Source organism: Halichondria panicea, chromosome 1 (genome assembly GCF_963675165.1).
Source record: "Halichondria panicea chromosome 1, odHalPani1.1, whole genome shotgun sequence".
Lineage (NCBI taxonomy): Eukaryota > Metazoa > Porifera > Demospongiae > Suberitida > Halichondriidae > Halichondria > Halichondria panicea.
In genome coordinates this window covers 2,414,903-2,427,070 of record NC_087377.1, presented here as the reverse complement: position 1 = coordinate 2,427,070, position 12,168 = coordinate 2,414,903, and the positions used below count along the sequence as shown (strand labels likewise).

Here is a 12,168-nt window from a genome sequence, read left to right as displayed (position 1 = left end):
TAACACCCATAAAGGGATTGTCAGGATACCTAAACCATTGAACAATTATGTGATGAACCTTAGCTGTACAAGATTACTGTTTTATTACTCTAACCGATTACCCACTATAACAATTCGCTGTTGTTCTATTAATCACCACAAACCCACCACCTTATGTTTCCATGGAAACATTTTTGGATTTGTTGTAGTTCAGTCATTCATCTACACACGGGTATCAACACCACTTCTTAGAAATGCTCCAATCAAAAGATATTTACATTTAAGTACAACTACTCACACATTTGTGGTAATCTACTCTCTAGACTAAATGAACTGTACCTGTATCTGCATGAAGAATGCTTGCAATGAACACATTTGTGGAGCAATGTTTTGGCCATAATACAGAGGTGGCGTGTACGGGCTGTTTTATGTATACACAAGAGTACTCTTGTTTTAGGCTTAAGAAATCATTATCTATTGTGGTTTTTCTGTTAGGAAATTCTCTGTTGCACCTTGTTAACAGCATTGAACATGCATGTGTTCTTATCACTTTGATTCCCCCTGACTACACATGCATCACAACTGCAGACTGAATTACTGCTGCATGCGTGCAAGTTCCGTTTCTACAATATCAAAGGATCAAGATCTGTGACAGAAATCAGAATGAAACTCAAGTCTGGTATCTTCCATTGTCCGAGCACCGTGATAATTATAAGGTGAAACAAATTAAAACAGATACTACACTTTGCCCATACCTAATTTATAATCATGCTAAATTGATTTTAATGAGGTAACACATAAAGTGGGCAAAGTGTAGGACTGTATTATTATATCTCTATTGTAATACCTAAGGGAGAATGTTTTCATTTAGCTTATGAAATTAAGAATTGGCGGACTAGTTTAAAAAGCTTGAAGTGTTTGGAGGAGAAGCAATTTTATATTTGCTCATTTTGCTCTGAAGCAGAGGTACAAGTATAAGTCAGTGCTCTTGTACTGGCTTCAATCTGTGTGTGGCTTTCTCTTGAGGAGGTAAACGCGCAGCTGACCTCGAGACTTCTGGTTGTACTTACATTGAAAGTATTTTCACAGTTTTGCATTGGTGCCATCTGAGCTTAAGAAATGTGAACAGGTTTTGTATCTCTACTTCTGAGCAAAAGTCTTACTACCGTATAATTATAGTGGGTAAATTTTCGTGAGATTCGTTTCACTGAATGGGAAATGGTGATTTTCGCGAGTATAGTATGCGTTACTGTATAAGCATACCTACGTTTTCGTAAGTGAAAATTTCGTGTAGGCCATGAAGATTCCCCACAAAAATAACGAATATTTTTACTCACCGTTATGATTACCCACTATACCATATGCATAGTATACATGACAACGTTGTTTTCAATTGATAAATAAGAAAAAATTGGCGTTGGAATTGCATACGCCATGGATTTTGATTGCTGTCTCGATTTTAATGTGTTTGCTATCTACTGAGGTAATTGATTAAAGCCTGCCTGTTGTCTCATCATTATCCCTTCTATGTATGCCAGCAAGGGTATCCTTCAAATCCTACCTACCATAACTGGTTTTATATTCTCCTATCCATGTGTTTTCTGGTGCTTTAAAGCTTACATTTTGTCCATTAACTATACGGTCGCAAGAGTGTTGCAATACTTAAGCAGCGGATATTATTAACATTTTGGCGGTACCGGTGTCATAAAATTTTAGGCCCCATGAGATTGGGCCCTCCCGGGCCTAGAATTTTAACATTTTAGGCCCCCCATTAACAGCGCAACAGCGGTAACATTATGTGACAGTGCATTCTCAAAATACACCAATACAGTCTTCTATGGTCTTCACAGTTTATGCAGTGCCAGTTACTGAATGCAGCTCTCCTCACACACACACACACACACATTTCATGCGTGTACAGTAGTATACCACTGGTCTCACAGCCATCACACTGAACCATGTCATTCTATGAATCAGGCCTCATGCAGCACGAAGCACATAGGTGCCAACTGTCCCGAATTGGTCAGGACTTTCCAATATTACCCTTGTCCCGAAAGGAAACTGCTATTGTGATTCCACCATGATACAACAGTTTCTCTCTTGACTTCTATCTGTGATTCCACATTACTTGAGAGCTGAGCCAGTGATGCATCCCCACAACAATTTACATATTCTATGTATAGGAAAACATGGAGGAAGATATGAATTGTTGCCTTTGCACTGAAATTGTGTGTTTTATACTTTTTTGTCCTGAAATTTGACTACGAAAGTAAGCACGAAGTTGCAAATATGGCGATAGCTACGCAACAACATCGATTGTCTTACAGGCCGATCCAACATTGCAGAGCTGCATCAAAGCATTTAACTCTTATATATAGGTAAAGCATAAGTAACTTGAAAGGTAAATCTTCCTTCACTTTGAATTCCATGATAGAATAATATAATGCAAACATTTTTGCTACTTTGATACAGAGTCTTTGCATGTATGCGTCTCTTTGATGCTTTGTCAACTAATAGAGCTAACCTTACCAATTTATTATAATATCTCTTTGACTTCGTTCTATCGTGCAGAAAAGGATAGCAGAAGAGGGGGGCCTAATCTCACAGTGGGGCTGGGGGGTCCAAACTGTTAACATTCTAGGCCCGGAGGGTCCAAAATTTTAAAATTCTAGGCCGGGGGGCCCAAAATTTTATGACACCGGCCAACAGTTTTCGAACAGATTTGTTTACTAATTCTATTTGATGCGCACCTTCGCAGCCCCTCCCCTAGAATTTAGCCACACCCCTATACATCTATGGCGCATGCGCACTAATTTATATAAATGCTGAAGCAGAAGCTGAACCTCACATTTGCAGCAAGTTTGCAGTATCAATGTGACTGTCCATCATCTCTGAGTCTCTACAAAAGTGAAGTGATCTCTTCAACATGTCTCTACATCTCAAGAAGCTCTACTCCACCTCTAAACCTTGCAGGTGTGTGTCTGTGTCTGTCTGTGCTAGCTATAGGATCAAGGAGTCACCAAATAATGTTTTACAGTACACAGTAATAGTTTAGAGCTGTTGCTTGGTCATGTATTATTGCTAACCCTCGTGTTGTCTTGTTCTCACAGCTGCAAATGTCCACTAAAGCTCAACAATTGCTCTTATTCGATTCGATTCTTATATACGCCCAGCCACGAATAGATAGTGTTCATCACAACACGAAATTCGAAAACGAACGATCAACAACAACAAAAAGCACTCAACAGTCATCTCATTATATCAGACATTATTATTCTGTTAGAGAGGGGCCCCTCACAGTAGTCAGTATCTTTAATTATTCATTTTTGTGACAGCAGTATAACACAACAAGTGGCAGTATCTGCTCTTGAGCACTGACTAATTAAATGGTGAGAATTGGCTACGCAGTGAGCCATACACGCAGTGAGCCATGCACGTGTGTCTAGCCATGCACGTGTGTCTAGTGTCTAGCCATGCACGTGTGTCTAGTCATGCACGTGTGTGTGTGTGTGAGCTGTCTTGTGCAACTTTTCAATAATACATGCTGATTTATTTCTACAGATCTGACAACACGAGACCACTGGGTGGAATATTGAAGTCAAGTCTATCCACTACTGAACTATTGAAGTCTATATCTGAACTATATTGAAGTACTGAAGTCTATCCACTACTTATGAAGACAAGTCTGGAACATTTCTACTAACATCACTGACACTGACACTGGCTATCAACACTGCAGATGGTGGTACTCACGCACAGACTGGTTGTGGTCTGATAGTTATGACGAGCCTTATACGTACTGTATATCAAGCCTTAAATCGTGTCTACTAATGTCTACCCCCTAATAATCTATTTCTCGCACTGCATAGTTCTTGCTCTGGGGGACCAACTGGCAGATCTGACATACTGCACTGCAGATGGTGACATTTCAAGAATCTACATGATTAGTATAATTATGGGTTGTAGTTTGGCATTAGATAGTTATCAAGCAAGCCTGGTATATTAGCATGTATGAGTACTATCAGGCACTCCTGGTACTATATTGATGAGTCCTAATCTATTTCTTACACTACATGGTTCTTGCTCTGGAGGGGACCAACTGGCGGAATTTGTATAGAAAAGACTCTTTTATGTCCGACACACTGGATACTGGCAGCATATCGAGAACCTACATATCGGTTGTGGTCTAATGATTAATATATTGAGCCTTACACCATTCTATCAAGCCTTGTGTATATTCGTACATGTATGATTACTACTGATATGTCCTACCCCAACAACCAACTGCTTTACTATAGTCTGTCTCTTTCAAACCTTGCATCCCTGTAGAACCACTCACCAGCTGCATGTATTGTGTGCTTCAGACGTACCTATAGTATACTTCCTATAACCCTATTCTAACCAAATTCTCCCACTACATGGTTCTAGCTCTGGAGGACCAACCGTCAGAATTTCTAGAAAGACTCGTTTATTCGACACGCTGGACGAACTACTTGTGGCATTTCACTATCAAGAATCTACATGTCGCTTGTGGTGGTCTGACAATTATTCTTATTTGAGCCTTATACAGTAACAAGCCTTGTGTGTTACATGACATGAGTACCTAACCCCATGCATGCATGTACCCTCTAATAATCTATTTCTCCCACTACATGGTTCTAGCTCTGGATGACAACTGGCGGAACTTCTATAAAAGACTCGTTTATATCCGACACTGGATCGACAGCATTTCAAACAAGAATCTATTATATCGGTTGTGGTCAAACAAGTTTAAAATAATATTGAGCCTTATACACAGCTAGTTACGTAGCAAGCCTTGTGTACATGTGTGTGCTCTGTGTCCTAACCTCTACCCCTGGTGTCATACATGCATTATAGAGTTCTAGCTGGCTCTTGGGGACCAACTGGCAGAATCTCTAGAAAGAACTCGTTTTTATTCGACACACTGGCATTTCACTATCAAGAATCTACATATCGGTTGTGGTCTGACAATTATTCTTATTTGAGCCTTATACAGTAACAAGCCTTGTGTGTTACATGACATGAGTACCTAACCCCATGCATGCATGTACCCCCTAATAATCTATTTCTCCCACTACATGGTTCTTGCTCTGGAGGACAACTGGCGGAATTTCTATAATAAAATTATAGAGAAAAAACTCCATATTACATCTGACAGTAGAGGGACTGCTGGTGACATCTACGTATCGGTTGTGGTGGTCTGATGATTAATTCGAAATAATTATAAGCTTTTATATATAATTATACAGTTCAAGCCTTGTATAGTGTAATTCCATGTATGAGGTAGTACTACGTATGTGTCCTAACTCTACCCTTCACACTACATGGTTCTGGCTCCGGGGGACCTACTGCACTGGAGGGAGTATCCACCACGTCACATACTGAAGCAATGATAGCTGCTGCAATGAACCATCATACATAACTCATCACAATCATACTTTTGGGGCTCCCCATCATTTTTCATTTCCTTTTCGTTTGTCATACTGTAAATGAAAAATGAACTCGATCTACTGGTTCTCTGGAGGGGGAGTGGTCAGACCACACCTACTACAACTGTGGCCACACCCACATGATGGCCACACCCTCATGTTAGGTGGGTGTGCGTATGATACCCTACATGTATGTACACGATGCTTTGTCCCTGTAGGCAACAGCAACTCTTACATGAGAATCTCCATTGGATAGCAAATTCTAACCACCTGGATGTAACTAATTAGTCTCGTGGCCAGACTACCTTCTAATAACCTGGACTGGGACAGCCTCTAGGTTGGTTATTGCTGCCTTAACTGTATTCAATTGAGATCTCACAAACATTTGCTACAGATATCCCAGATGGTCCCATGGGCGGATGGGCGGGGGGCCAGCGATGCAGTGCCACATACTCGCGACGGTGCTGGCTGTCACACTGCATGGAGGGAGGACTCTCTCTCTGCATGGAGGAAGGACTATCTCTCTGCATGGAGGGAGGACTATCTCTCTGCATGGAGGGAGGACTCTCTCTCTCTCTCTCTGGTGTGCAAGAGCACTGCAAACTGAACAATAATTATGATAATGAACATACAAACATTATTGAACATTAATTTTACAATGGTTGGTGTAATGAAAATGGCTTTTAAGTGTTACTGTGTCGACCTTTACCAAATTGATTTTGATTGCAGTGCCTCCCCTATGTGTAGATTTAGCTCCACCCACAATCCCAATTTGAAAACAAAGTCAGCCTCTGTGAATCTGCTCTTTTATAAAAATAAAAAAAAGGAAACTGCTATTGTGATTCCACCATGATACAACAGTTTCTCTCTTGACTTTTATCTATGATTCCACATTACTTGAGAGCTGAGCCAGTGATGCTATTAGAGCATCCCCACAACAATTTACATCTTCTATGTATAGGAAAACATAGGAGGAAGATATGAATTGTTGTCTTTGCACTGAAATTGTGTGTTTTATACTTTTTTGTCCTGAAATTTGACTAAGAAAGTAAGCACGAAGTTGCAAATATGGCGATAGCTATGCAACAACATCGATTGTCTTACAGGTAGATCCAACATTGCAGAGCTGCATCAAAGCATTTAACTCTTATAGGTAAAGCATGAGTAACTTGAAAGGTAAATCTTCTTTCACTTTGAATTCCATGATAGAATAATAATGCAAACATTTTTGCTAGTTTGATACAGAGTCTTTGCATGCATGCAGTCTCTTTGATGCTTTGTCAACTAATAGAGCTAACCTTACCTATATCTCTTTGACTAGTCTGGGGGCCAGACCTACTAGCCCAAAATTTTAAAAAATTCTAGGCCTGGGGGGGCCTAAACATGGGGCCAGGGCTAGTTGGGCGGAGTCCAACCAACGCTTCGCTCATGGTTGGGTATCAGTACATGTAGCAGTTTTGTTCCCACTGCAAGAAATTTGCAGCCCAATCAGATTGCTGTGTTCAAGTGGGAAACCTTACAGCTCAATTTAGCTGACAAGGCGAGCTGGGACACTGTATTTCTCTGGAGAATGCAGAAACAGCTCCTGCTGGATATCTAGGCTACTAGAAAAGAAGCATAGTCTATCTTAGCATCTATGAATGAAGCTTGAACAGTATGTATTAATTAATTAAAAGGACTTGTCTTTGTTTTAAGTTTTGTTGTGCTACCAATAAGATTAGATCATTAGTTTGGACAAAACCTGTGTTATGTATGCCTTCTTTGGTCTTCGAAAAGCTTCTCAGAAGCCTTGGGGTAGTCTTATAGCTGGCTATACCTCTCCTTGTGCTAGATGTCTAACTATTATGAAAAAGTTTATTTCTGCCTGTACTAAATCTTATATTACAGGCTACAGTATTCTTCTACTTTCTCTAAGAGTCTGAGGTCTTTCTTGAATTCCAAAACAACTATAGCTAGATCCAGTCAGCTAGAATAGCCATCCAAATAGTTAATTGATTTCTTTATATCGCACCCCTGAGCCATGCGGTTGTCAGCCACTTAAAGATTAAACAATATTCATACTCTGTCTCAAGTCCGGTGGAACAAAACTGCTACGTGTACTGATACCCAACCCAGAGCGCAGCGTTGGTTGGACTCCGCCCAACTAGGCCAGGGCCCAAAATTTTATGACACCGGTGTCATAAAATTTTAGGGCCCCACATGTTTAGGCCCCCCCGGGCCTAGAATTTAAAAATTTTGGGCCCCCCCGGCCTAGAATATTAACAGTTTAGGCCCCCCAGGGGGTCCAATCTGTTAAAATTCTAGGCCTCCCACTGTGAGATTAGGCCCCCCTCTTTTCTGCACGATAGAACCATAGATAAACGAACAGAAATCTTTATCTATGATAGAACAAAGTCAAAGAATTATGGTAAGGTTAGCTCTATTAGTTACAAAGCATCAAAGACTGCATGCATGCAAAGACTCTGTATCAAAGTAGCAAAATTGTTTGCATTATTATTCTATGGAATTCAAAGTGAAGCAAGATTTACCTTTCAAGTTACTCATGCTTATACCTATAAGAGTTAAATGCTTTGATGCAGCTCTGCAATGTTGGATCTGCCTGTAAGACAATCGATGTTGTGCATAGCTATCGCCATATTTGCAACATTGTGCTTACTTTCTCAGCCAAATTTCAGGACAAAACATGGCGGCGTTATCCCCAAGCGGCTGGCCGCCAAAGGAGGCAAAATTTTGTGAATTCACAATAATTATAAAGTATAAAGCACACAATTTTCAGTGCAAAAACAACAATTCATATCTTCCTCCATGTTTTCCTACATAGAAGATGTAAATTGTTGTGGGGATGCTCCAATAGCATCACTGGCTCAGCTCTCAAGTAATGTGGAATCATAGATATAGAAGTCAAGAGAGAAACTGTTGTATCTATGGTGGAATCACAGTACATGTACATGTAATAAGAGTGCAAGCAAGTGAGCCCCGCCCACTTATTAGCTGTATCATAGTACAAGGGCACTTCTCTCATATGCCCTTGCTATATAAACTAAGTTTCTTGTGTAAAGCTGTTTTTGTTCATTGTTTGAAGATTCTAGCATGCAGTAGTTTCAGGCTTGATAAGCCTTTTGGAGCTTAGTAACCCAGCTCAGAAGCAGCAACCTTAAAATCCGGGATATCTGAGGTGAATAGCAGTTTCCTTTCGGGACAAGGGTAATCTTGGACAGTTGGCACCTATGTGCTTCGTGCTGCATGAGGTCATAGAATGACGTGGTGCAGTGTGATGGCTGTGAGACCAGTGGTACTACTGTACATGCATGAAATGTGTGTGTGTGAGGAGAGCTGCATTCAGTAACTGGCACTGCATGCATAGACTGTGAAGACCATAGAAGACTGTATTGGTGTATTTTGAGAATGCACTGTCACATAATGTTACCGCTGTTGTGCTGTTAATGGGGGGGCCTAAAATTTTAAGAGGGGGCCTAAAATGTTAAAATTCTAGGCCCGGGGGGGCCTAAAATTTTATGACACCGGGGCCCAAAATTTTATGACACCGGCCTACTGAGCTAGCTACCCTATACCGTAGACTCTGCCATAGACTAGACTAAGAGCTTCACAGCTAGGCAGCATTGAAACAGATCTACTCTATAATATATAGCTCCAGTTGGTAACAGAGATGGCTCCATGCTCACGAGGCTACAAGCAGTGTAGAGAGAGATGGAGCTAGCAGAAAGTGACTGTCTCAAGGTATCCTGGCTGAGTGCTGCTGGTGGTGGATATGGTGGCTAGTCTGCAGAGGGAGCTGGACAATGCTAGGGTGAGTACGCAGTGTCAGATTTTATTGAGTGGACCCAGATACTCTATCTATAGACTAGCTCTCTAGCTCCCTTTGTTGTAGTGCACCTATCATCAATGTTTTGCCCCAGAGGAGGCCCGGTCCGACATGCATGCACGAATCACTACAAATGCTAGTACATTTGGCCTGGACATATCACGTGACCCCAATTACCACAATGCACTGAATTTATAGTGATTCGTGCACGCATGTCAGACCTCCTCTGGTGTTGCCCCACTACCTCCCCCCGGGATTAAAGGGGAAATTTAACCTGAAATGTTGGCCCCATACTTGGGGATTTGACCTGGCTTTGCGTAGTAAAGACTGCTTGTATAACCTGTTTTAATGTGTGCAACTGCATGGGGCTTAAAAATCCTCCGTTGACTGGGGGATTTGAACACAGAATCCTTCCCCCATCAGGGGAAATTTGACCTGAGGTAAGGTCAAATCCCCATATAAGCCCGACCCCTCCTGGGGGGAGTGGGGCGACACATTGATAGGTGCATAATGTATGGTCCTCCATTGCCTACTCATACTAATGGAGTGGGTGTGTGATGAGTGGAGTGGGTGGTAGTGTACCTGCGTGCATGATGGTAGTCTATTGCTTAGTCATACTAATGGAGTGGTACCATTGATCATGTACAGTAGTGAGAATCACAAACACTGTCTGCATGTAGCTAATTAGCGATAAATTAAGCTTTTAATATTATTTATTCTATTAGGTACTTCGGTGATAGATTTGCTGAATCAGTGGGCACTCGACTGAGACAACGTGAAGTGTTGCATATTTTCTCTGACGTTGCTAAGGCCGTTGCTAGGCTACACCATCGGACAAAACCCATTATACATCGCGACCTCAAGGTATGTACAATTGAACTATTTATAACAGACATGTTTAGGGAACAACATTTTGGCTGCATGTATACAAAAACTATTTATTTGGGACCTCATAGCCTGCAGTTAACCTTTCTTCAGATGAGGTCATTAAGAGTGGCTTCACTGTGTGTGTGTGTGTGAGGAAGCATTTCACTAGTTACATAATTTATTGTACAAAGCATCCATTTTAGAGTATCAAGTATCATTCAATAGCCCTATCCCATAGTTGTGTATAGTCGTAGTCAGAAATAAATGTGTAATAGATACTTATACTAATGCTGTTATGTGAGCAGCTATCATAATCACTGCATACTCTTGTATCACACAGTGATATCCATTTGTGGCCTGTACTGAAATCGCGGCGTTTAAAAGTTAATCACATAAATAATTATCCCATAAGACGCATTTGTTTTATGCTTGCCGTGTGTGTGTGTGTGTGTGTGTGTGTGTGTGTGTGTGTGTGTGTGTGTGTGTGTGTGTGTGTGTGTGTGGGTGTGTGTGTGTGTATGATACATGTGTTCTCCTACTCCCTTGTAGGCTACCTGTTGACCTCTGACCCTGAGCTGCGTCCCAGTATCTGGCAAGTGTGTGAGGTGGTGTCCAGGATCACAGGAACCACCAACCATGTCACTAATGTCTTTGTGAGTACCTTACTATTAGTATACCCTGTGTATGTATAGTGGTGGGTAGACCAACAGTGGCTGTATTATAGAGGGTGGCCTGCTAACACAGGTCCAAACACATGCTATGGAGACTTTGGGGACCATTAACCTGGCTGTATTATAGAGGGTGGCCTGCTAACACAGGTCCAAACACATGCTACGGAGACTTTGAGGCCCATTAACCTGGCTGTATTATAGAGGGTGGCCTGCTAACACAGGTCCAAACACATGCTATGGAGACTTTGGGGCCCATTAACCTGGCTGTATTATAGAGGGTGGCCTGCTAACACAGGTCCAAACACATGCTATGGAGACTTTGGGGCCCATTAACCTGGCTGTATTATAGAGGGTGGCCTGCTAACACAGGTCCAAACACATGCTATGGAGACTTTGGGGCCCATTAACCTGGCTGTATTATAGAGGGTGGCCTGCTAACACAGGTCCAAACACATGCTACGGAGACTTTGAGGCCCATTAACCTGGCTGTATTATAGAGGGTGGCCTGCTAACACAGGTCCAAACACATGCTATGGAGACTTTAGGGCCCATTAACCTGGCTGTATTATAGAGGGTGGCCTGCTAACACAGGTCCAAGCACATGCTATGGAGACTTTGAGGCCCATTAACCTGGCTGTATTATAGAGGGTGGCCTGCTAACACAGGTCCAAACACATGCTATGGAGACTTTGGGGCCCATTAACCTGGCTGTATTATAGAGGGTGGCCTGCTAACACAGGTCCAAACACATGCTATGGAGACTTTGGGGCCCATTAACCTGGCTGTGTTATAGAGGGTGGCCTGCTAACACAGGTCCAAACACATGCTATGGAGACTTTGGGGCCCATTAACCTGGCTGTATTATAGAGGGTGGTCTGCTAACACAGGTCCAAACACATGCTATGAGGTCCATTAACCTGGCTGTATTATAGAGGGTGGCCTGCTAACACAGGTCCAAACACATGCTACGGAGACTTTGAGGCCCATTAACCTGGCTGTATTATAGAGGGTGGCCTGCTAACACAGGTCCAAACACATGCTATGGAGACTTTGGGGCCCATTAACCTGGCTGTATTATAGAGGGTGGCCTGCTAACACAGGTCCAAGCACATGCTATGGAGACTTTGGGGCCCATTAACCTGGCTGTATTATAGAGGGTGGCCTGCTAACACAGGTCCAAACACATGCTATGGAGGCTTTGGGGCCCATTAACCTGGCTGTATTATAGAGGGTGGCCTGCTAACACAGGTCCAAACACATGCTACGGAGACTTTGGGGCCCATTAACCTTGCTGTATTATAGAGGGTGGCCTGCTAATAATTATAGTGACATTGTAAAAATTGTGTAATAATTATTATTCACCATAATTTATAATTAT

General features: G+C 42.0%; 1 long non-coding RNA gene across 2 annotated transcripts; it reads left to right on the top strand.

Moving 5' to 3' along the window:
- Window positions 1-564: 564 nt before the first annotated feature.
- LOC135333261 (uncharacterized) lies at window positions 565-6,122 on the top strand. Of its 2 annotated transcripts, XR_010393801.1 has the most exons (6): window positions 565-695; window positions 2,836-2,952; window positions 3,090-3,368; window positions 3,541-5,593; window positions 5,648-5,766; window positions 5,824-6,122. It is a non-coding gene; the product is annotated as an uncharacterized LOC135333261 (long non-coding RNA). The 2 variants fall into 2 exon arrangements; XR_010393799.1 differs by lacking the exon at window positions 565-695 and having other exon boundaries at window positions 2,640-2,952.
- Window positions 6,123-12,168: the final 6,046 nt, after the last annotated feature.